This window comes from Rhineura floridana, chromosome 5 (genome assembly GCF_030035675.1).
Source record: "Rhineura floridana isolate rRhiFlo1 chromosome 5, rRhiFlo1.hap2, whole genome shotgun sequence".
NCBI lineage: Eukaryota > Metazoa > Chordata > Lepidosauria > Squamata > Rhineuridae > Rhineura > Rhineura floridana.
In genome coordinates, this window is record NC_084484.1 from 5,119,898 (window position 1) to 5,141,673 (window position 21,776).

At 42.4% G+C, this 21,776-nt stretch overlaps 1 protein-coding gene across 9 annotated transcripts in view; it reads left to right on the forward strand.

The window, feature by feature from the left end:
• The window catches only part of ENOX1 (ecto-NOX disulfide-thiol exchanger 1), a 611,398-nt gene that overhangs the window by 332,704 nt on the left and 256,918 nt on the right, over positions 1-21,776 (forward strand). The gene's annotated exons all lie outside the window — the stretch shown is intronic.

Below are 21,776 nucleotides of genomic sequence, written 5' to 3' on the forward strand. Positions count from 1 at the left end.
TAGAAACTTATTTTTTTAAAAAAATGAAAGCTGAGAATCACCCCCGTCTGATGGTGTCACCTGGTGTGGTCCGCACCCCCCGCACCTCCCTAGTGATGCCACTGGGGGTTGGCTGACGTTTTTATGTATATCTTGAGAACCGGACCACCTAGAAACTTAATTTTTTTAAAATTAAAGCTGAGAGTCACCCCCCTCTGATGGTGTCACCTGGTGTGGTCCGCACCCCCCTAGTGATGCCACTGCCTGAGAGCTTCATTCAAGAATTTGCTGACTATAAAAGCAAGCAAGTAAAAGACTATGAACTGTGCTGTTTTGCTAGCTACAGGCTAAATTCTTTATTCATAATGCTGCAGTATGTTTGCTTAAAGAGTAACTAACATGCTGTTTGTGGCTCTGTCTTAAGCAGAACAAGTTGTTGCTTTATGCTGTTTACATTCTACTTACATTCCCCTTGCAGGCATGTAGATCCAGTTTTTTCCCTATCATAAAGAGAAATGCAGGTAACTAATTTACCAAGGTTTCTCATACTTTACTTCAAGGCTAGCCACTCATCTTTGCACTAAGCCAGTCATCTACTCAGTGATGGCTGATGATATTTTGAATTGGTAAGGGTGCAAGTTTTCACCTTGCTATTTTCATCACAATAGGACTTGTATGACTTGTATGTCTCTTATTTAGGACATAGTGGCATTATTTCCTTCCTGAAAAAAATCAATTATTTTCTGCACATCTTTGGATAGGGAAAGAGCTTCCACGTAAGAGAGTCCCAAGTATTATTTTCAGAAAGGATTGATTCCATACCTCTTTATTTAGAAATTAAGCCATACCACATGACATAAGTTTTTGAATTCATGCATTGTTTACAGCTACACAACAATTGCTAAAACAATTGCCGCCCTGGGCTCCTGCTGAGAGGGAGGGCAGGATATAAATAAAATAATAAATAAATAAATAATAAAACACTGAACAAAGACACAGAAACTTTTAAAATGTGAGAAAAACTTGCCTTTAATTGCATGCAGTTGTCCTACCCCCCAAAAAATCATTTGATTTTTACCTTTTCATGTTCCAAAACATTTTTTTCTCTAAATAGAAAGAACAAAGTATCCCAACCAATGAACAAAAAAATATTGCTTCATTTGAGCTTGGGCATATCAGAGCATAGTAGAACATATTTTCAATGAGTGGCTTGGTTGTGAAAATGTGAAGTCATAATGTCTGCTCATGTGCAGAGTACATCACACCTGTGAGTAATATAATCGCCTTCTGTTACGTCTGAGATTAGGGCGAATACCTTCTGGGTTTGAGGAAGGATGTGGAGTCTGTTAGTGTGATATCCATACAGGCTAAAATCCAAAACTTTTCATTTTAGAAATTCACTGACAAACTCACAAAAAAGCAAGGCAATAAAAAAACAAGTTACCAAGCCATAATCAGGAACAAAAGTAATTGAATTGTCCCACAAAATGATTGAATAGTCCCATCCCCAACCTCACACTGCTTACATTATTCTAAAATTCTACAGATACTCCCTCAGCTTACCCAACTCCCTGTAAAGAATCCCTTCCCAAGACATTGACTCCTTTAAATAGCATAGTCCAGTGAAAGGCACAAACCTTGAACCTTTGTTTTGTGGCGTTGTTGTTTCCCCTTTGGCAGATCTGCTGTTTTTAACCATTTTGTCATCCTTTGTCAGCTAGGACAGGCTTGTTAGAAGCCGACAGACAGATAGATAGATAGATAGATAGATAAATATGTGCACTCTCACACACCTTTTTGGAAATATTCTGAAAAATACCCTGGAATTGCACATGTCTCAGATCAACTTGCCCTGCCCCACCCAGCAACTGCTGCAGGCTTTAATGAGTGAATGCAGGGAAAATTTTGATACATGGTTCATTGCAACACATACACAAGGCAAGCCATCCACCATTTTTTCTCCCACTCGTCCCCCATTCACAAAAATAAATGCAGAATGATAGTAAAAAATAGATAAATATTTATTATAGAAAGAGACTCACACTGTGTTCTTCCTTGCTGTCTAGCAAGGTCACAAAACAAAAACACTTCTCAAACTAGGAAACACTCTGCTGCTTCTCTGGTTACCAGAACATGCTAAGAGCTGTGAAAAGGCATGGCCTTCAAGGAAACTGCTTTGAACCTGTTCAGAACACATATCTATGATTCAGATAGGTCTAACCTGAGGCAGATCTACTAATGTACTGTGGCTGTATATGTATGCTGTGGCTGTATACAGTGGAGATTGGTCCATTAGGGCAAACTAGAGCATTGTTCTACCAGGGGGAGCTGCAAGCAAAAAAATTATAATTTTCCCAAATTCACAAAAATCTCAAAGCCACAATCTTTCCAGTCTCCCATACACTCATCCTTTCAGCTGAATTTAGACAATGTCCTGTTCTCTGGGCAATCAGCTCTCTGCACTATTCCGCCAATCTAAAACTATTGTTGTGGCCAGGAAGTCTCTTTAAGAGACATGCTAGGTCTGCAACAGAAAGTCCTCTCACCTCCCTGGGTTTGAGTCCCTCCATAATTCAGGATCAACTAGTTGGAACCTTAGTCTTACCTGTGTAGCAAGTCCTACCCGTTATGCTGAGTTGTTGGTCCTTTGTTCACAAATAAATACTACTATCAAAGTTTTCCTGACTTCTGTTACTTCACGGCATTAGGGCAGACCTGCTGCAATCTTTCATCGAATAGTACCCTTCCCAAACTCCATGGGATACTACAGTCCATCTCCAGGCAGAAGAACCAAATAAAAAATAAGGGTTAGCCCTTGCCAGGGCTGTTCTGGCACCTCTATTTTTGCTGCTCATAGCAGCCATTTTGTGGCACCCATGATAATTTTATCAAGATACGAGTATCAGCACCACTTCTTTTTTTTTACTAAAAAAACAATGGCCCTAGCAATTTCAATGATTTCCCCCCTCTCCTGTCATCATCTCTGCTATGGCTGTATGCTAATTCATGTATCCTGATTTGCTGCATTGTCCTCATGACAACAGGAGAGGGAACCGTGAAAGAGCTAGGGCTAACACTAGTAAAATACTAATGTTTCATTTGGTTCTTATGCCTGGAGATGGACGGGAGGGACTTCCTGGCCATAGCAATAGTTTTGGATTGGGATTGGCTAAGCAGTGCAGACTGGTGATTGGCCAGATAATGGCAGATTGATAGAAAAGTCTAAATTGAAATGGAAGGATGATGAGGATGCGGGAGAAATTGTGGCTTTTAGATTTTTGTGAATTTGGGGAAAACGTTTACTTTTCTTGCAGTTCCTGTTGGTAGGGCAGTGCCTGGTGTGCCCTAATGGACCAGGCTCCACTGCATCTATTTATTGTTCATGAGGTGGTATTATAACTCGTTATTGTAAAAGAAAGATTATAAATGTAGGCAATTCTATGAAATTCAATTTGTGATGCAATAAAATACAATATATAAGAGAAGCAATAAAATGCAATTAAAATCATACAGCATCTACTACAGCGCATTATAATTGCTACTTGCTTGATGGACTGCCTTCCAGTCGATCCCGACTTATGGCGACCCTGTGAATAGGGTTTTCATGGTAAGCGGTAATTCAGAGGGGGTTTACCATTGCCTTCCTCTGAGGCTGAGAGGCAGTGACTGGCCCAAGGTCAGTGAGCTTCATGGCTGTGTGGGGATTCGAACCCTGGTCTCCCAGGTCGTAGTCCAACACTCTAACCACTATGCCACACTGGCAGAAAAATTATTCAGTGATCTGCCAAGACCTTCAACAATTTTAAAGTGCTCTGTTGCAAAACAAAAGTTTGGAAACCATTGTGCTAAGTTATTCTGCTGTCACGGTTTGGAGGGGGGGAGAAATTACATTATTCCCCAAGTGGACAATCTCATGTTGTTCTCTTCCTCCTTCTAGAGCTTATGCACTGAAGAAGGGCTCTCCTTTGTTTTTACTGGGTAGACCTTCACAAGGACCTACTGGGGAACAGATGATAAGGCATGTGCCTATATACTCATCTTGACTTATAGGAGCCCTGTCCAATATTCTGTGTGATTCTAATATGGACATGAAGCTGCCTTTTTTTTTTTCAAGTTAGAACATTGGTCTGTCTATCCCAGAATTAATCACTCTCTCTGGCAGTGGCTCCCAAACTCTTAGGCAGAGGAATTTCCCCAGCCCTGTCCTCCGAGTTTCTTTCAATTGGAAGTTGTTGTTTTTTTATGCCAAGCATGTATTCTGTCCCTGGGCTTGGGTCATCTTTTCATGCACAGTTCACATGTTATTCTTTAAGTCAGGCACATGGAACCTCAAAATAATAGGTGCTGCTTGGCACCGATAATGAAAATTACACAAATAGATAGACAAGAATGCAGGGAGGATTATGGAGCAGGAGCCTTAAAGTAATGAGACAGAAAGTTAGATACCACAAAAGCAAACAAACCAAAAAATGGGGATTTGACCCACAAACTAGAGATCATAGAAACTTTTGCCTTAAAAGCATCTTTCTGTGTCAGGTTTGGGGACAGCATTGTTGCAGTGAAGGCAGCAAAAAAGCAACATTTTGCTGCCACCATTAAATCATCTATCTGCCGCCCAGCGGAGCTTTTAAAAATTGTCCGAGGACTACTGCATTCTGGCCCTACGGACACGGTGGAGTCATCTGAGGCGCGCTGTAATGAATTTGCTAGGCACTTCCAGGATAAAATCTCTTGCATCCGCCAGGACTTCGACTCCAGTGTTATAGCAGGTGAATCGAATGAGGTGTCCAGCACACAGTCTTGTCCTAATTTTTTGGATGAGTTTCAGTTGGTGCAGCTTGAGGACGTTGACAAGGTGCTTGGACTGATGCGTGCGACCACTTCTAAGTTGGATCCTTGCCCTTCTTGGCTAATAAAAGCTAGCAGGACCGGAACAGCTGGCTGGGCCAGGGAAGTGATTAATGCCTCACTGCGAGAGGGAGTGGTCCTTGGCCACCTGAAAGAGGCGGCAGTAAGACCACTTCTGAAGAAACCGTCCCTGGATCCGGAAAATTTGAACAACTATATGCCGGTAGCTAATGTCCCATTCCTGGGCAAGGTCCTGGAATGAGTGGTTGCTGACCAGCTCCAGACACTTTTGGATGAAACCGATTATCTGGATCCATTTCAGTCAGGTTTTAGACCCAGTTTTGGCACGGAGACAGCCTTGGTCGCCCTGTATGATGACCTTTGTCGGGAGACAGACAGGGGGAGTGTGGCCCTGCTGATTCTCCTTGATCTCTCAGCGGCTTTTGATACCATCGACCATGGTATCCTTCTGGGACGACTCTCTGATCTGGGAGTGGGCGGTACTGTGTGGCAGTGGTTCCGCTCCTACTTGGTGGGTCGTCTCCGGAGGGTAGTACTTGGGGAGCACTGCTCGACACCCTGGGACCTCCAGTATGGAGTCCCACAGGGGTCAGTTCTGTCTCCCATGCTTTTTAATATCTATATGAAGCCGCTGGGTGCGGTCATCAGGAGTTTTGGAGTGCGTTGCCATCAGTACGCTGATGACACGCAGCTCTACTTCTCCTTTTCATCTTTTTCAGGTGAGTCTGTCGACGTGCTGAACCGATGTCTAGCTGTGACAATGGACTGGATGAGAGCTAACAAACTGAGGCTTAATCCAGACAAGACTGAGATGCTGCTGGTGGGTGGTTCTCCTGACCGGGTGGTGGATGTTCGACCTGTTCTGGATGGGGTTACACTCCTGAATGAACAGGTTCGTAGCTTGGGAGTCCTTTTAGACCCATCCCTGTCACTTGAGGCTCAGATAGCCTCGGTGGCTCGGGGTGCTTTTTACCAACTTTGGCTGGTGGCCCAGCTACGCCCCTATCTGGACAGAGAGAACCTCGCTTCAGTAGTTCATGCGCTGGTAACCTCGAAATTAGATTACTGCAATGCACTCTACGTGGGGCTGCCTCTGAAGACGGTCCGGAAACTGCAGCTTGTGCAGAATGCAGCGGCCAGACTATTAACGGGGACCAGACGGTCCGACCATATAACACCGATTCTGGCCCACCTGCACTGGCTGCCTATTTGTTTCCGGGCCCGGTTCAAAGTGCTGGTTTTAACCTACAAAGCCCTACATGGCACAGGACCACAATACCTGTTGGAACGCCTTCCCCGATATGAACCTGCCCGTACACTACGCTCATCATCAAAGACCCTCCTCCGAGTTCCTACGTATAGGGAAGCTCGGAGGGTGGCAATGCGGAAAAAGGCTTTTTCTGTGGTGGCCCCCGAACTGTGGAACAACCTCCCAGAGGAGATACGCCTGGGGCCAACGTTACTATCTTTTCGGTGCCAGGTTAAAACTTTCCTCTTTGCCCAGGCATTTTAATACGTTTAGTATGCGCTGACATTGTTTTAATCTTTTTAACATTTTAAATTTTTAATGTGTTTTATATTGTTACATGTTTATTATATTTTTGATGTTTTCTTGTTCTTGTGAACCGCCCAGAGAGCTTTGGCTATGGCGCGGTCTATAAGTTTAATGAAATAAATAAATAAATAAACAAATTGCAATGTATTTACACAAATCATATGGTAGATTATGCCCCATCTCCACCCACCCCAAAAAGAGGAAACCTGAGGCTCAAGGATGTGGGAGATGAAACTACAAGTGCATCCCAGGGGATCATGCAGTTGCCCTGCAGTACAAATCCTAAAATAATGCAAGACAGATGGATTCAAGCTAATGGTACTTAAGAAGCAAACACTCTAAAGTGTAAGGTTGCCATATTCCAGTTCCACAAATCTGGTCAGGCTAATTTTCATATTATGCAATTATGTAAATTAAATATATTAATAGTTGCATTTTCCAGTTGTTTTGTTTTTGTGCTTAGTAATTACCACCAGAAACTGGGGGAGAATGTGAGGAATCTTTTTTTTAAAACTTACATTTTCAGCCTTAAATGCCTAGACTTTAGTTTCCAATACTATGGAACATTTATTTATTAAGAACATTTATATCCTGTCCTTCCACTGTTAAAAACAGGGCTGGGGGCAGCTTACAAACATAATAAAAACAATAAAAATACACAATCAATATAAAAACATAAAAAACAAGAAAATAGAAACAAACATAAAACAAGTCAATGCAGCAGATAGAAATCAAGATTTCAATATTATCAATTCTGTCAATCATCTTATCTAGAGGGAGTAGCATCTGAGCATGTAAGAAGTATCTTTAGTACACTGATTCTCACATATCCGATCAGGGAGAGAAGAAATGCAGCCTTCTATGATAAAGGCTGGAACATGAAGGAGACTTGGGTGCTGGCACCTCTTTTTAAAAAAATAAAATAAAAATGCAGGGAATTTGAGAGACCTGGCAAGCTGTGGTAGCATTAGACAGGGCAGCTGTTCCATTGCTATTAGTCGTAAGGGGGGGAAGTTAACCCCCCCACAACATTGAATATATACAGAGAGAGAGGGAGAGGGACAGAGAGAGAGCCTCTGTGTGTATGTATATATGTACATGTGTGTATGTATATGTGCACACACACACATATCCCTGGGGAGAATGAAGTAGGGTGGTCTTTAGTGGGGAGATGCCTGCCAGTCATTTTGAAGAAAGGTATGTATCAAATATGCTTTTTAGCCTTTTCTGAATGGCTGAACAGAGGCTCTGTCACGCAACAGGGTGAGTGAGGCTGCATTCCAATGCAACTTTACTTAGGAGTAAGCACCATTTAACAAGGTGGGCGCAGGGCTGAAAAATCCAAATGCTAGTATCACTGCCTTTTCTACAGAGAGGTTTGCTTTTATATCTTGTATCTGTTCAGGGGAGGGAGTATTTGGTGGAATCAAACCCCTTTATCCCATCCTTCATGATGACAGGCAGACCCTCCCATTGCATTCACCACTTAAGACACATATCCTGAGAAACAGGCAACTGAGATGAAAGCTGCTTGTCCTTGCTGACTGAACCAGAAAGTCTATGGATAAGGGGTGGAGCTGCATGTGTTGATGAAATGAGCATGTGCAGTTTTCTAAACAGCTAGATTCTGCATATGCAGCAGACTAAGATTCTGGATTTTTCCACGACAGCTGTGGTGCCCCTCATTGGCTAAGAACTATGGAAGGTGGGAATAGGCTGATTTCTCACAAAATGGGCAGAAAACTGACTCCACATTTTGCCTTCTACCTCTGGATTCACAAGGGTTAGAGACTAGCTTTTTCTTTTTAATGAAAGTGGAGGACCCGGGCCATCTAATGGGCAAAGCAGGCACAGGGTGGCATGGATAGAATTCGGGTAAAACCCAGCTAACTGGGCAATATAGCAACCCTACCAGAGTGTCAACAGTAAGAAAGCTCACTTTTGTTTTTGAACTGGAAGGCTTTATTAAATCTGTTTTTAAGAAATCAAACTCTACAAACAAAATCAAACTCTTAATCTTGGTTAGCTACCATTAAGAAGCCGAACATTTCTTTAAAAAAAACACCACCTCTCTTAGTCTGCAATCCGATACCCACTTATCCTATTGAAGTCAATTGGGCTTACTACTGAGTAGGCTTGTCTACTGTTTGAGAATTGTTATCAAATTATTTCAATTGAAACTCAATTAGTTATACCTAATCAGGCAACTTTCATAGAAGCCTGTAAGTCAAGGAGAAATCCTTCCACTGTTTTTCGTATTCCTGAACCAAGAACATCGTGCCCCCAAATGCATCAGGATTTGATATTAAAGAAACATAATGCTTGCTTTTTGACAAAAATGTTGTCTCTTTGATATTGTAACATTTTGATACATTGGCTGTAGCTGGCCAAATAGAAGAGTATTTGCTAGCTTTTGTTTTTAAAAGAGAAACCAAAAACATAAATTCTGCCAGGTGAAAAACAATAAAACTATTATACACACAATTTTTTTTAAAAAAAACAACTTGCTAATTCTTCTGTTCAAGTGCTACCCCTCCTGCGCCCATACTTATTCATAGTTCAGATCCGGAATTTCCACCTCTGGATTGAGAACCACAGGAATACATAAGATGCATATGTGAATGTCTTCCGTCTGCACTGCATCGCTTTCAAATGCTTGTACATCCGGTGCACCTAGTCATGCACTCCTATGCACAACCAGAATTGGACTATGGCAAGCATGTTTTGTTTGTTCTGTTGCAAATCAGGATGCTTGAATGTAGTGTAGATATGCCATTAGCACAGTCTTTCTAGAATCTTGAAGGAAAGTAATTACATGCAAAGAAACACACATGTACATGCAAACCCATTGTGGTTTATGTTCCAAAATATTAAAGGAGTTTGGGATGAGTGGGGAAAATGTATTTTCCCCCCTCTGGATTCTTTGCAGAGCTCTTGTGTTAAATGACAAAACAGTATAATTTATTCAATCAGCATTCTTTTCCTTCAAGATAGGAGAGCAATTCACATTTTAAAACCAACTCCTAAGAATGAAAAATGGCGACATGGTCATTGAGATATGGTGGCATTTTGTATATGTGCAATGGCCAGATCTGGGGTTTTTTTTTATTTTGTATATGTGAAATGGCCAGATCTGGGTTTTTTTTTTATCACCAGCACAGTGTCCCACTGGCTTGCAAACTCACTTCCCATTAGATTACATATTTTTTTGTACTGCATATGCTTTTGTTATTGCCAAACTGGACTTCCATAAGCTGCACATTTGTAACCCATTAAGAGCATGCACCAATTGCCAGTGAACAGGATTTAGTTCATAGTAGTGCTGGAATAATAATTAAAGGTGCATCTCTAGACATCAGCTTTGTAGGCTGTTAGCTGTTTTAGATGTTTATGTCTTGCTGTGTTCTGCTTCCTGAAGGAAGTCTGGCTTATGCATACATTAACAATATTATGTTCAAAAACGGTTGGGGCAATCATTTAGTATCCTGGATGAACATGCAACTTTTGGGCTTTCCTGGAATTGAGAATAACACATCAACACATTTTTCCAAGTTGGTTATAACTTGCTTAGTGCTTTGAAGTTCTGTTTCGACTTTGGAACTACTAACACTCTCAACTAACATTTAAAAAAACCTGCCATTTCATCCAGAGTTTAAGATGGCTATACAATTTACATCCAAGCCCATAAAAGTAATACATTAAAATAACTAAAATGATATGTGTGATCATTCCTGTGCATTACACACATTGCTGCAGTTTATGTGTTGTGTTTATTATCCTTGTACTGTTAGGCCTGTTGAAGTCCCTCAGGACAACTTTACCCATGTAATTAAATAGCTTTTTTCTTTTGTCTCTTTCAGACTAGGTTACTTGATCTGACATTTACATTTTAAACTTCCTTCAAAGATGGGTAATATAGCACTGTTTAACTGAAATATTAAATGACTGAAATATTAAATTACCATTCCACATATATAATAGGATGATGAATTGATTGTCACACAAAGGTTTATGATGAAAGCAGTCAGCTGCTTGTGTTCTTATAGCAATGCCAGGCTAGGAATAATGCAGGAGGTGAGTGTGGGAGTCCAGACTTTCTTCTCTTTCATTCAGGACATGAGTCATAGGGCTTATCCAAACGGAGCAGGATAATCCACGGTTTCCATATTCGGTTTGTCATCTGATAGTCCTCACTTTGCCTTTTAGTTCGCTCTTTCCCAATTAAAAAAAATGCTTTTTTGCACCCGCACACACAGCGGTAAGACCCCTACATTCTTTTCGCTTTTTCCAAGCTCCGCCTCTAAAACCTCCCCCTATCAACCAATTGGTCAGCCAAAAAATTACGTGTGCTCCTCTCCCCCTTTGCAACGAAGCACAATATGGCTGTAAAGGAGTTCTCGCCTGGGAAGGAAAGGCTGCTGGTTGGTTTCATGCCTGCCTTCCCACAGAGAATGAAATTGACAAATCTTTCCAGAGCAGGCTTGAAAGGACCAGAAGCCCTTTTCTTATTTGCATTTGCGATATTAAACGAATGTATGCTTTTCTGCCTTTATTGATATTTAAGGAGATACACACGCTGGCAATGCACTTATTTCTCCAAAAAAGCAAGAAACGTGTCACACACCCCTCCTTCTCCCTTTCCTTCCCACGGAGAATGAAATTGACAAATCTTTCCAGAGCAGGCTTGAAAGGACCAGAAGCCCTTTTCTTATTTGCATTTGCGATATTAAACGAATGTATGCTTTTCTGCCTTTATTGATATTTAAGGAGATACACACGCTGGCAATGCACTTATTTCTCCAGAAAAGCAAGAAACGTGTCACACACCCCTCCTTCTCCCTTTCCTTCCCACAGAGAATGAAATTGACAAAGCTTTCTGGAGCAGGCTTGAAACCGACCAGAAGCCCTTTTCTTGTTTGCATTTGCAATATTACACTTAAATGAATGTATGCTTTTCTGATTTGAAGCAAAAACCCCAGCAGGTAGAATGAAATTGACAAAGGGAGGCAGGCTGAAACCGACCATCCCCCCTTTCTCGCTTGCTGTGCATTGCAGATCTCACCCAGAGCGGCCGCCCAGTTTGCAGGCTGGCAAAAAATAAAATGCATCTGCGCAGTAGTTGCAGCCCCCCCCAACACCCCACCATTGTGATGATTGGTTCAATTTTCCCAGGCTTATTCTCGCACATGCGCAAAAGTGCAGATACGTGATTGGCTGGAATGAGGAGAAGGGGCAAGGGGAAACGCCCAAGAACCGCCCATCAGCTGTAAAGTCCACAGTATTGCATCCTAACTCCTGAAGGCACAGCAGATGATTCCCGATTTTAAACAGCAAATCGCATTTTTGCCGGTATTGCAAGGAGCGGATTTAACCCACGAAAATGCGTAACAGCGCGAGACGTCATTTGGACGACCAAAAAATAATGAACACACATAGCCGGCGTGTCACACATTTTGCAGTCGTCTGGATGAGCCCATAGTTGGTAGGAGACACACTTAACAAAGGCCAGTCATCAACTCTGTAGAAGAATCTCAGACTGGCTGTCGTCATGTTCCTAGAGATCACATTTTCCCTGCTGCCTTATTGTAGGTATGCATACAATAGAATAGCAGTGAAGAGCAACAGAATAGTTAATTGAACTATGCCTGCAACTGTTACATTATGAAATTGAAGAAACTATTTAGCTTACAAATTTTAAAATAACCCTTTCAATGGTTTGGTCTTCTGTGTGGAAAGGCTTCAGTTTTGTTATTCAGGCATTACTTTAATCCTGGCTCCATGTACAGATTTACTACAAAATATGGGTTTACGCCACAATATGTAGTCTTATATTAATACATACATAGCACATATGTTCACTTAAAACTTGTTTTCTTAAGCTATAATTTGAGGGGGAAATATGTTAGTAGCTCTGCAGTGATACCATTTTACATTATGGATCAAGTTGATTCTCTGTTCTTGCAACCCTAAATGTCTTCTGAAAGCTGATTTCCACCACTAATCCACAAATACCTTTGAACTGAACTTGAATATTCAGCTGTTCTAGTAGTCTTGTGGCCTGATCGGGATGGATCAGTTAAAGGAATGCAAAAGCATTTTAAACTGTTTTAGCTCACATGCACTAGATACCAAAACAGGATACTGCTTTTGATGAATTTTGACTCATCATAGTCTAGCCCTAGAACCTGCATTTGTCAGAGAATGCTTGTCTCTGATCCTCCAGAGTCTAGAGATGGCCCCTGGATAGGAGCAGGGTTCCTGGAGCGGGACAATATCCTACCCACATCATTCATTCTAGCTGACTTTTAAGAAGCTGTGAAGGACAGTTTTATTCTGCCAGTGTTTATATTTAGTACTGAGTTGCCTGGCTGTTTTTAATGCATTGAACTTGCTCTTAGAGCTAGTTCTTACTGCGATGTCAGGTGTGTATCTCTTGACTATACCATTTCAAACTAGAATTGAAAGCCATGCTTTTGAAATGGGTCTGCAAACCATGACTTGTGCTTAGGGATGGGGTTCGCTGCTCTGTACTTGTTCATCTTTTGATTCCATTATCGTTACTTAAGCTCAGTCTATAGTGGTTCACATTTCATTAAATTTGTATGATCTCAGCCCAGTATGGCAATTTGCAAAAATAACGTTAATGTTTTCAGTTCTCCTGAAAGCAGCATGATCAGCTCTTACATAATGGATATCATTTTATTCTTACCTTTTTCACTATTTAAAGTACTGCTACTGTTAATTGATTGCCCATCATCTGCTCTCAGGGGGCACAAATCAAAACAAAAGATTTAGAACCACTGTTTGTGCGTGAATGACATAGATAATTATCAGCAACACATCTTCTGTGGGGAGAAAATTGCTGAAGGGGTTTGTAGAGCTTGCTTTATTCACTTTTCCTTGGGGAAAACATCACTTTGGCCATTACTTGGATCCATACCAGTCGGGTTTCAGGACTGGTCACGGAACGGAAACAGCCTTGGTCGCTCTGGTAGATGATATGAGGAGGGCATTAGATAGGGGAGAATTCACCTTTCTTGTCCTCCTCGATCTCTCAGCGGCTTTTGATACTGTCGACTACAGTATCCTTCTACATCGCCTGGAGGGATTGGGAATTGGAGGTACTGTATTGCAGTGGTTCCGTTCCTTTCTCTCCGATAGGTACCAACAGGTAGCATTGGGGGAGGAGGTTTCAGACCCTTGGCCTCTCAATTGTGGTGTGCGACAGGGCTCTATCCTCTCTCCCATGCTATTTAACATTTACATGAAGCCGCTGGGGACAATCATTAGGAGATTTGGGTTGCAGTGTCACCAATATGCGGATGACACTCAGCTCTATCTCTCGTTTAAATCTTCACCAGAGTTGGCTGTGGAGACCTTGTCCAAGTGCCTGGAATCCGTGAGTGGATGGATGGGAAGGAACAAGCTGAAGTTGAACCCCGACAAGTCCGAGGTACTACTTGTGGGGGACAAGAGAAGGTTGGGAGATGTTGACCTGAAGTTCAATGGGGTGAGTTTACCCCTGAAGGACCAGGTCCGCAGCCTTGGGGTTGTACTTGATTCCAGGCTGTCCATGGAGGCTCAGATTTCGGCAGTGAGCCGGGCAGCCTGGTATCAACTACACCTCATACGAAGGCTGCAACCCTACCTTCCTGCTCATCAGCTCCCACTGGTAATACATGCCCTGGTCACCTCTTGATTGGATTACTGTAATGTGCTCTACGTGGGGTTACCCTTGAAAACGGTCCGGAAATTACAACTTACTCAAAATGCGGCGGCTCGATTACTTACGAATAGCTGCCACCGGGATCACATCACACCTGTGTTGTTCGATCTACACTGGCTTCCAGTTGTTTTCTGGGCCCAATTCAAGGTGTTGGTATTAACCTTTAAATCCCTATACGGTTTCGGTCCAGTTTATCTAAAGGAGCACCTTCAACGCCACCAATTATGCCGCTCGACACGATCAGCCACACAGGGCCTTCTCTCAATCCCGCTGACAAAAACAGCTAGATTGGCGGGAACTAGAGAGAGGGCATTCTCAGTGGCGGCCCCCACCTTTTGGAACTCCCTCCCACAAGATCTACGGCACGCCTCTTCCCTAAATCTATTCCGTAAAGCCTTAAAGACGCGGCTCTTTCAACAGGCCTTCGGGATTTCCGGGGAGGGTTAATTACTATGATTGGAATGCCTCTAACCCTGTACTAGTATTGTTCTCGCTGCTGCATTGTTTATATTGTATTATTGTATTTTTTGCATTGTGTTTTAATTGCCTACTTGTACGTCGCCTAGAGTGGCCATTGGCCAGATAGGCAACACATAAATTAAATTTATTATTATTATTATTATTATTATTATTATTATTATTATTATTATTACTGCATTGATTAATAGTATAGTAAAAGCCAACAGAAAGATTATTGAAAGCACATAGAAAGGGAAATGAAATCAATACATTGTTTATTTAAACTAAGCATTTTATAACAATACATATTTCAAATTCACTAATAGGCAAAAAACCTTGCGGTTTAAGAACATACCTATAGCCCACAGCTATTCTATCAAACTTTAAAAAGCAGGGAAATTGGGCAGCTATAGGGAATGCACCCGGGGAGCAGGAGGCCTGAACTTCTCTCTGAGATATTGGACTGCCCTACAAATTGGTCAAAATGCAAACACCATTTGGGTTGGTCTTTCACAGTCCAATCCACTTGCTGTGTAGCTTGGAAGAATTTGGTAACATGTGCCTCTGAGCATATGGTGAGTGGTGGCAACACCTGCCATCTCCAAAGATAGAGAATTATATTTTTGTATGTTTGCTGGTGTTCTTCTTACTTTGCTTCTTTCCTCTGTTATTAATGTTTCTACAGAGAATCTACACTAGAAAATTTTATTTCCCTCATTATTCATCCCAGAAATCTGTGTCAAATTTATTTTTTATTAATTTTAAAACCTTTTTATTGGTCAGTGTCATATGATGGTGAAGACAGCCTTTTGTGTTTCAAATTGGAGGTTATGTTCTATTTCTATTTTGGGTGCATTAACTGTTGAATTTGAATGAAAAATCAGTTTGATGAAAAATCAGACTGATTCCAATATGTTGCTACTTCAGCAATGACTCTAGCTGTTGGAAAAAAGACGATGCATATTTTCAGCCTGCTATGTTTAAACCACTTCATTTAAGGCAAGGTGGGCACAGTCAATTAAAAGCATAGAGCACACCTAGCATTTTGCTAGAATATATTTCACCTCCCACTGTTTTATCTTGTGCAAATTGAGACACTCCTGAGGTCGACTGGAGACTATTCTGGAGAAGTCAGTGCCATTATTCCACAATTATGTTTGGAGTTTTTTTAGTATAAATTTTGCAAAGAGTTGCTGTACTTCACATATTCACAGAAATAGAAACAAAAGAAAATGATTTCCTATAGGAAACGTCACTAAAATTGCAAAGGAAATCAGACATATTCAAAGTGACCATCGGAACTATATCAACTGTCTTAATAATGTTGCTTCCTCCCTGCTGAAACAAGATCAGCACAGCACATGTCTTCTTTCTATTATTTGGGCTGATTGCAGGTGTTGCCACAACTCACCATATGCTCAGAGGCACATTTTATCAAATTCTTCCAAGCTACACAGGAAGTGGATTGGACTGTGAAAGACCAACCCAAATTGTGTTGCATTTTGACAACTTTGTAGGGCAGTTCAATATCTCAGAGAGGAGTTCAGGTCTCCTGCTCCCCTGGTGCATTCACTATAGCTGCCCAATTTCCTTGCTTTTTAAAGTTTGATAGAATAGCTGTGGGCTATAGGTATGTTCTTAAACCGCAAGGTTTTTTGCCTATTAGTGAATTTCCTTGCTTTTTAATCCGGGAGGTAAGAAATGGGATCCTGTGCAAGTTTGCTGAGAATGGATGGATCATTTGCATGCTTATTGAGTTCAATGGGATTTAGTCCCCTGCAATCATGCTTAGGATAGGTGAAACTGACCACAGAGGATGGGGAAGGGAGGAGGAGGAGGAGGGAGGGGAGGAAATGCAGAGGGGAGGACTGGGAGGGGAGCAGGCAGGATGGGGAGGGGAGGAGAAGGACAGGTTTGATCATTTTCATGTTTATTAAATGCAGTGTGATTTACTCCCGTGCAATCATGCTTAGGATAGGTAAAACTGACCTAACTGACCGGAGGTGGGAGTGAGGGAGGGCTGGAGTGGGCAGGGGAGGAGGAAGGGAGAGGTTTGAACCTAATGTGCAAATGTCCCTTTTTTGGGCAAGGTCTTGGAACGGGTGGTCGCCGGCCAGGTCCAGGCGCTTTTGGATGAAACCGATTATCTGGATCCGTTTCAATCCGGTTTTAGGCCCGGTTTTGGCACCGAAACAGCCTTGGTCGCCCTGTATGATGACCTTTGTCGGGAGAGGGACAGGGGGAGTGTGACTCTGTTGATTCTCCTTGATCTCTCAGCGGCGTTTGATACCATCGACCATGGTATCCTTCTGGGGAGGCTCGCGGAGTTGGGAGTTGGGGGTACTGCTTGGCAGTGGCTCCACTCCTACTTAGCGGATCGTCGCCAGAAGGTAGTGCTTGGGGAACATTGCTCGACACCCTGGACTCTCCATTGTGGAGTCCCTCAGGGGTCGGTCTTGTCCCCCATGCTTTTTAACATCTACATTCAGCCTCTGGGTGCGGTCATCAGGAGTTTTGGAGTGCGTTGCCATCAGTACACTGATGACACGCAACTGTACTTCTCCTTTTCACCTTCTTCAGGTGAGTCTGTTGATGTGCTGAACCGTTGCCTGACCGCAATAATGGACTGGATGAGAGCTAATAAACTGAAACTCAATCCAGACAAGACTGAGACACTGTTGGTGAGCTCTTTACCTGCCCAGATGGTGGATGTTCATCCTGTTCTAGATGGGGTTACACTCCCCTTGAAGGAACAGATTCGTAGTTTGGGGGTCCTTTTTGACCCTTCCTTGTCGCTTGAGGCTCAAGTGGCCTCGGTGGCACGGAATGCTTAGTAGCCCAACTACTCCCCTATCTGGACAGTGACGATCTCGCCTCTGTTGTTCACGCTCTGGTAACTTCTAGATTGGACTACTGTAATGCGCTCTACGTAGGGCTGCCCTTGAAGACCGTTCGCAAACTTCAGCTAGTGCAAAACGCGGCAGCCAGGTTGTTGACGGGGACCCATTGGTCCGCGCATATAACACCTGTCCTGGCCCGCTTGCACTGGCTACCTATTTGTTTCCGAGCCAGATTCAAGGTGCTGGTTTTGACCTATAAAGCCTTACACGGTGTGGGACCGCAATATCTGATGGAACGCCTCTCCTGCTATGAACCTACCCGTTCACTTTGTTCAGTATCTAAGGCCCTCCTCCGGGTACCAACGCATCAGGATGCCCGGAGGATTGTTATTAGATCCAGGGCCTTTTCTGTGGTGGCCCCCGAACTATGGAACAGCTTACCTGAGGAGATACGCCTGGCGCCTACGGTACTTTCTTTTAGGCGCCAGGTTAAGACCTGGTTATACTGCCAGGCATTTTAACGTTCATGTTTTATATTCAGTGTTTTTTACTCTACCTTGTTGTGACCTTGTATGTTTTATTGTAACTTTGTATTTTAACTCTGCTGTTCACCGCCCAGAGAGCTATTCGCTATGGGCGGTCTATAAATAAAATAAAATAAATAAAATAAATAAATAAATAATGTGAAGGAAGGAAAAGTGAGGGTGGGTTTCATCATTTGCATATTTTTTGAGTTCAGTGGGATTTATTTCTATGCAATCATGTTTGAAAATGAAAATGGACTGCCTTCAAGTCAATCCCCACCTATTGCGACCCTTTGAATAGGGTTTTCATGGTAAACGGTATTCAGAGGTGATTTCACCATTGCCTTCCTCTGAGGCTAAGAGGCAGTGACTGGCCCAAGGTCACCCAGTCAGCTTCATGGCTGTGTGGGGATTCGAACCCTGGTCTTCCAGGTCGTAGTCCAACACTGACTCAGGGAAGGGGCAGGGAGTGGGAGGGGAGGAGATTGGGTGGGTGGGCACTGGGCAGAGGGGAAGCCCCTTTCCTTTCCAAAAGGAAAACATTGTAAACACAAGTAGCCTCAGTGTGTCGAGGTGCAGGGTTGGAGTCCCGGGGATTTAGAGGAATGGGATTCAAAAGAACTAGAGAGAAGGGGGGGGATAACTTCACCACAATGGAGTGAAGAAGAAGCAGTGGAAATTCCAGAGATAGAGTTGCCTAGCAACGAGAACCTTGAAGGCTTGGTAGATTCAGAGGCTTCTCGGGAAGTTCCCACGCCTCCTCTGCTCCCCCCCTCCCCCATACCGGAGTCGGAGACTTCAGAGGAGGAGGGGCCCGTGCTTCCCCCCTCGCCGCGTACTCGAAGACATTTGAAAAGACAAGAGAGGAGGGAAGGAAGGAGGGCGGTGACTGAGGGTCCGTTAAGGAGGAGTGAAAGGCTGCGCGCCCGTTTGCCCCCTTCTTAAGAGACAGGCGGGAAAGCAGCCCCTTGCTCTGTCAACTTTCTTCCACGTCGCAGGATCTGTAACTCTGTGTTGCTTCATGAGAAGGCGCAGTCTTTATCTGGATGTTACCTTAATAAAAACTGAATTGCTTTCAACCACAAGCCTGGTTCCTGAGTCCCATCCTGGGCCTGACACAGTGGCACGGAGTGCTTTTTACCAACTTCGGATGGTGGCCCAGCTACGTCCCTATCTGGACAGAGAGAACCTCGCTTCAGTTGTTCATGCTCTGGTAACCTCTAAATTAGATTACTGCAATGTGCTCTATGTGGGGCTGCCTTTGAAGATGGTTTGGAAACTGCAGCTCGTACAAAATGCAGCGGCCAGATTGATAACAGGGACCAGGCGGTCCGAACATATAACACCGATTCTGGCCCGCTTGCATTGGCTGCCTATATGTTTCCGGGCCCGGTTCAAAGTGCTGGTTTTAACCTATAAAGCCTTATACGGTTCGGGACCACAATACCTGATGGAACGCCTCACCCGATATGAACCTACCCGTACACTACGCTCAACATCGAAGACCCTCCTTCGGGTGCCTACTCATAGGGAAGCTCGGAGGGTATCAACAAGAAAAAGGGCCTTTTCAGTGGTGGCCCCCGAATTATGGAACAATCTTCCTGATGAGGTACGCCTGGCACCAACATTATTATCTTTTCGGCGCCAGGTCAAAACTCTCCTCTTCTCCCAGGCATTTTAGTACGTGTTAAAAATTGTTTTTTTTAACTTTTCTAAGAATTTAAAAATTTTAAAGTTGTTTTTAAATTGTCTAGATATGTGGTTTATTTGTATTTGATGTATGACTGTTGTGAACCGCCCAGAGAGCTTCGGCTATGGGGCGGTATATAAATTTAATAAAATAAAAATAAAATAAATAAATAAACAGAATCATTCTTTTTCAGCCTTTCCCCCACCTTTTTATTCTACAGCAGACACACATAGCCTCCCACCCAAATTTAAACCAAAGCTGTCCCTGGCCACATCCACACCAGGCCTTTATTTCACTTTGGACAGTCATGGCGTCTCTCAAAGAATCCTGGGAAGTGTAGTTAGTGAAGGGTGCTGAGAGTTGCTAGGAGACACCCTGTTCCCCTCACAGACCTTCAAGCAGAGTGGCTGACTGTTAAACCATTCTCTCAGGGGAATAGGAGTCTCTTAGCACCCTTCTCAAACTACACTTCCCAGGATTCTCTGAGGGAAGCCATGACTGTCTCACATGAAATCAAAGTCTGGTGTAGGTGTGGCCCCCTGATTAGCCAAGCCCAGCAGCTGTGAGGCTTTTAGAACTCTGATAGTTGGTTCTTACTGAGCATGCTCCGCGCTATCATTGGGTCCCAGCCAAAATTTCTTAAATTAATTAAAAATCAGCCAGACATTTTTTTAACTTTTAAACTGCAGTAGATGAAGGTCAGAGTATGGGGCAAGGTCAGTATTAGGATTACAGGTACTCTGTGAACATGGCTGATTTTTAATGAATTTCAACAGATTATGAGAACTCGCAGAAAAAAGTCCAAAAGGGCTCTGAGTTTTTCTCTCTCTTTTTGCACTTTGAACTGTCTATTCTCTCTGACTGTTTTGTGTACCACCATGAAAATTGACAGGGTTGTTAAGCAAGCATTTCTGAGTTCAGTACTATAAGTTATGCAAGTTTTTGTTTTGATATGAGCTTATGGAAAGCATCAGAATGGCATGCGGGGGTATTTTCAATTTAACATTGTGGAATGTGAAAAGTCCCCGCTGACTATAGTATACAGCCACTCTCGTGGCTGTATAATACAAATAAAACTTCTTTAAAAAGGAAATCCTTTTCTTTTTTCTTTTTAAATGTTTTCAGCTTAAACTTATTTATTAATATAAATAAGCAACATTAAAATAAATGAACAAAAACATGATATGAATAGATAATAAATTGATGATGAGAGATGCAACTAAAGAAAACTTGTATACTTTAGAATGACCTCAGTTTTGTACAACATTGTATGAGACTGACTCAGAGAAGCTCAGAGAATCATTCTTTCTTGTAAAATGTATTTGTTTGTGTATTTTATAAAGCTACTAGAACCATTAAATAGTACTATCTTAACCCCCCCCCCCAGTCATGTAATGGAGAGCTATATAGGTAAGGAGACAAGATAAGAAACAGAACAATGAATGTTAATGGCTACCTTCATCACCTCAATCAGCAGGGTAACTCCAAAACAATGACAACAGAGTAATGTTAGCATAAAAAATTATCGTTAAATATGTGCTGGGTTCGAAACAGTCCACTGTAATTTTTTTTAAAAATCAGTCTAATTAAAGATTGCCAGCACTTGCATTAAAAGCAACCAGCTCACTGTGTTAGTGAACAAGAGAACAGCTGCAGAGCTCACATTTATGAATAATTATTGCAAAATTCTCCACCATCCCTATCTGTGCTAAGTATGATTTGGTGTCATGTTTCAACTCATGTAGTTACGGCCATTGCTCCACTTCCAGAGGATGCTGAACCATGGAGATGGGAGTGAACTTATGAATCCGAATGGACAAAATAAGACTTGGATTCTTACTTGCAGAGCTTTTGCTCCTTGTTGTATTGTTGTCAGATTTTCAGATTAAAAATGGTAAATAAATTGCATATTAATAAGTTTTAGAAATAAATAATATTTACCTTTTTGCCACAAGGCATACAAGGCAATTTCTAAGAAAAACTACTAATTTACAGAAAATTCTTATCAGGTTACCTTCTCACACAAACCTCAGAAATTTGGAAGAGTAGAACCATCCATCCTTTTACATACACCCTTTACACTATCTCAGTTTGTGAACAAAAGGTGGCAGAGAGTTAAATAATTCCCACTAAG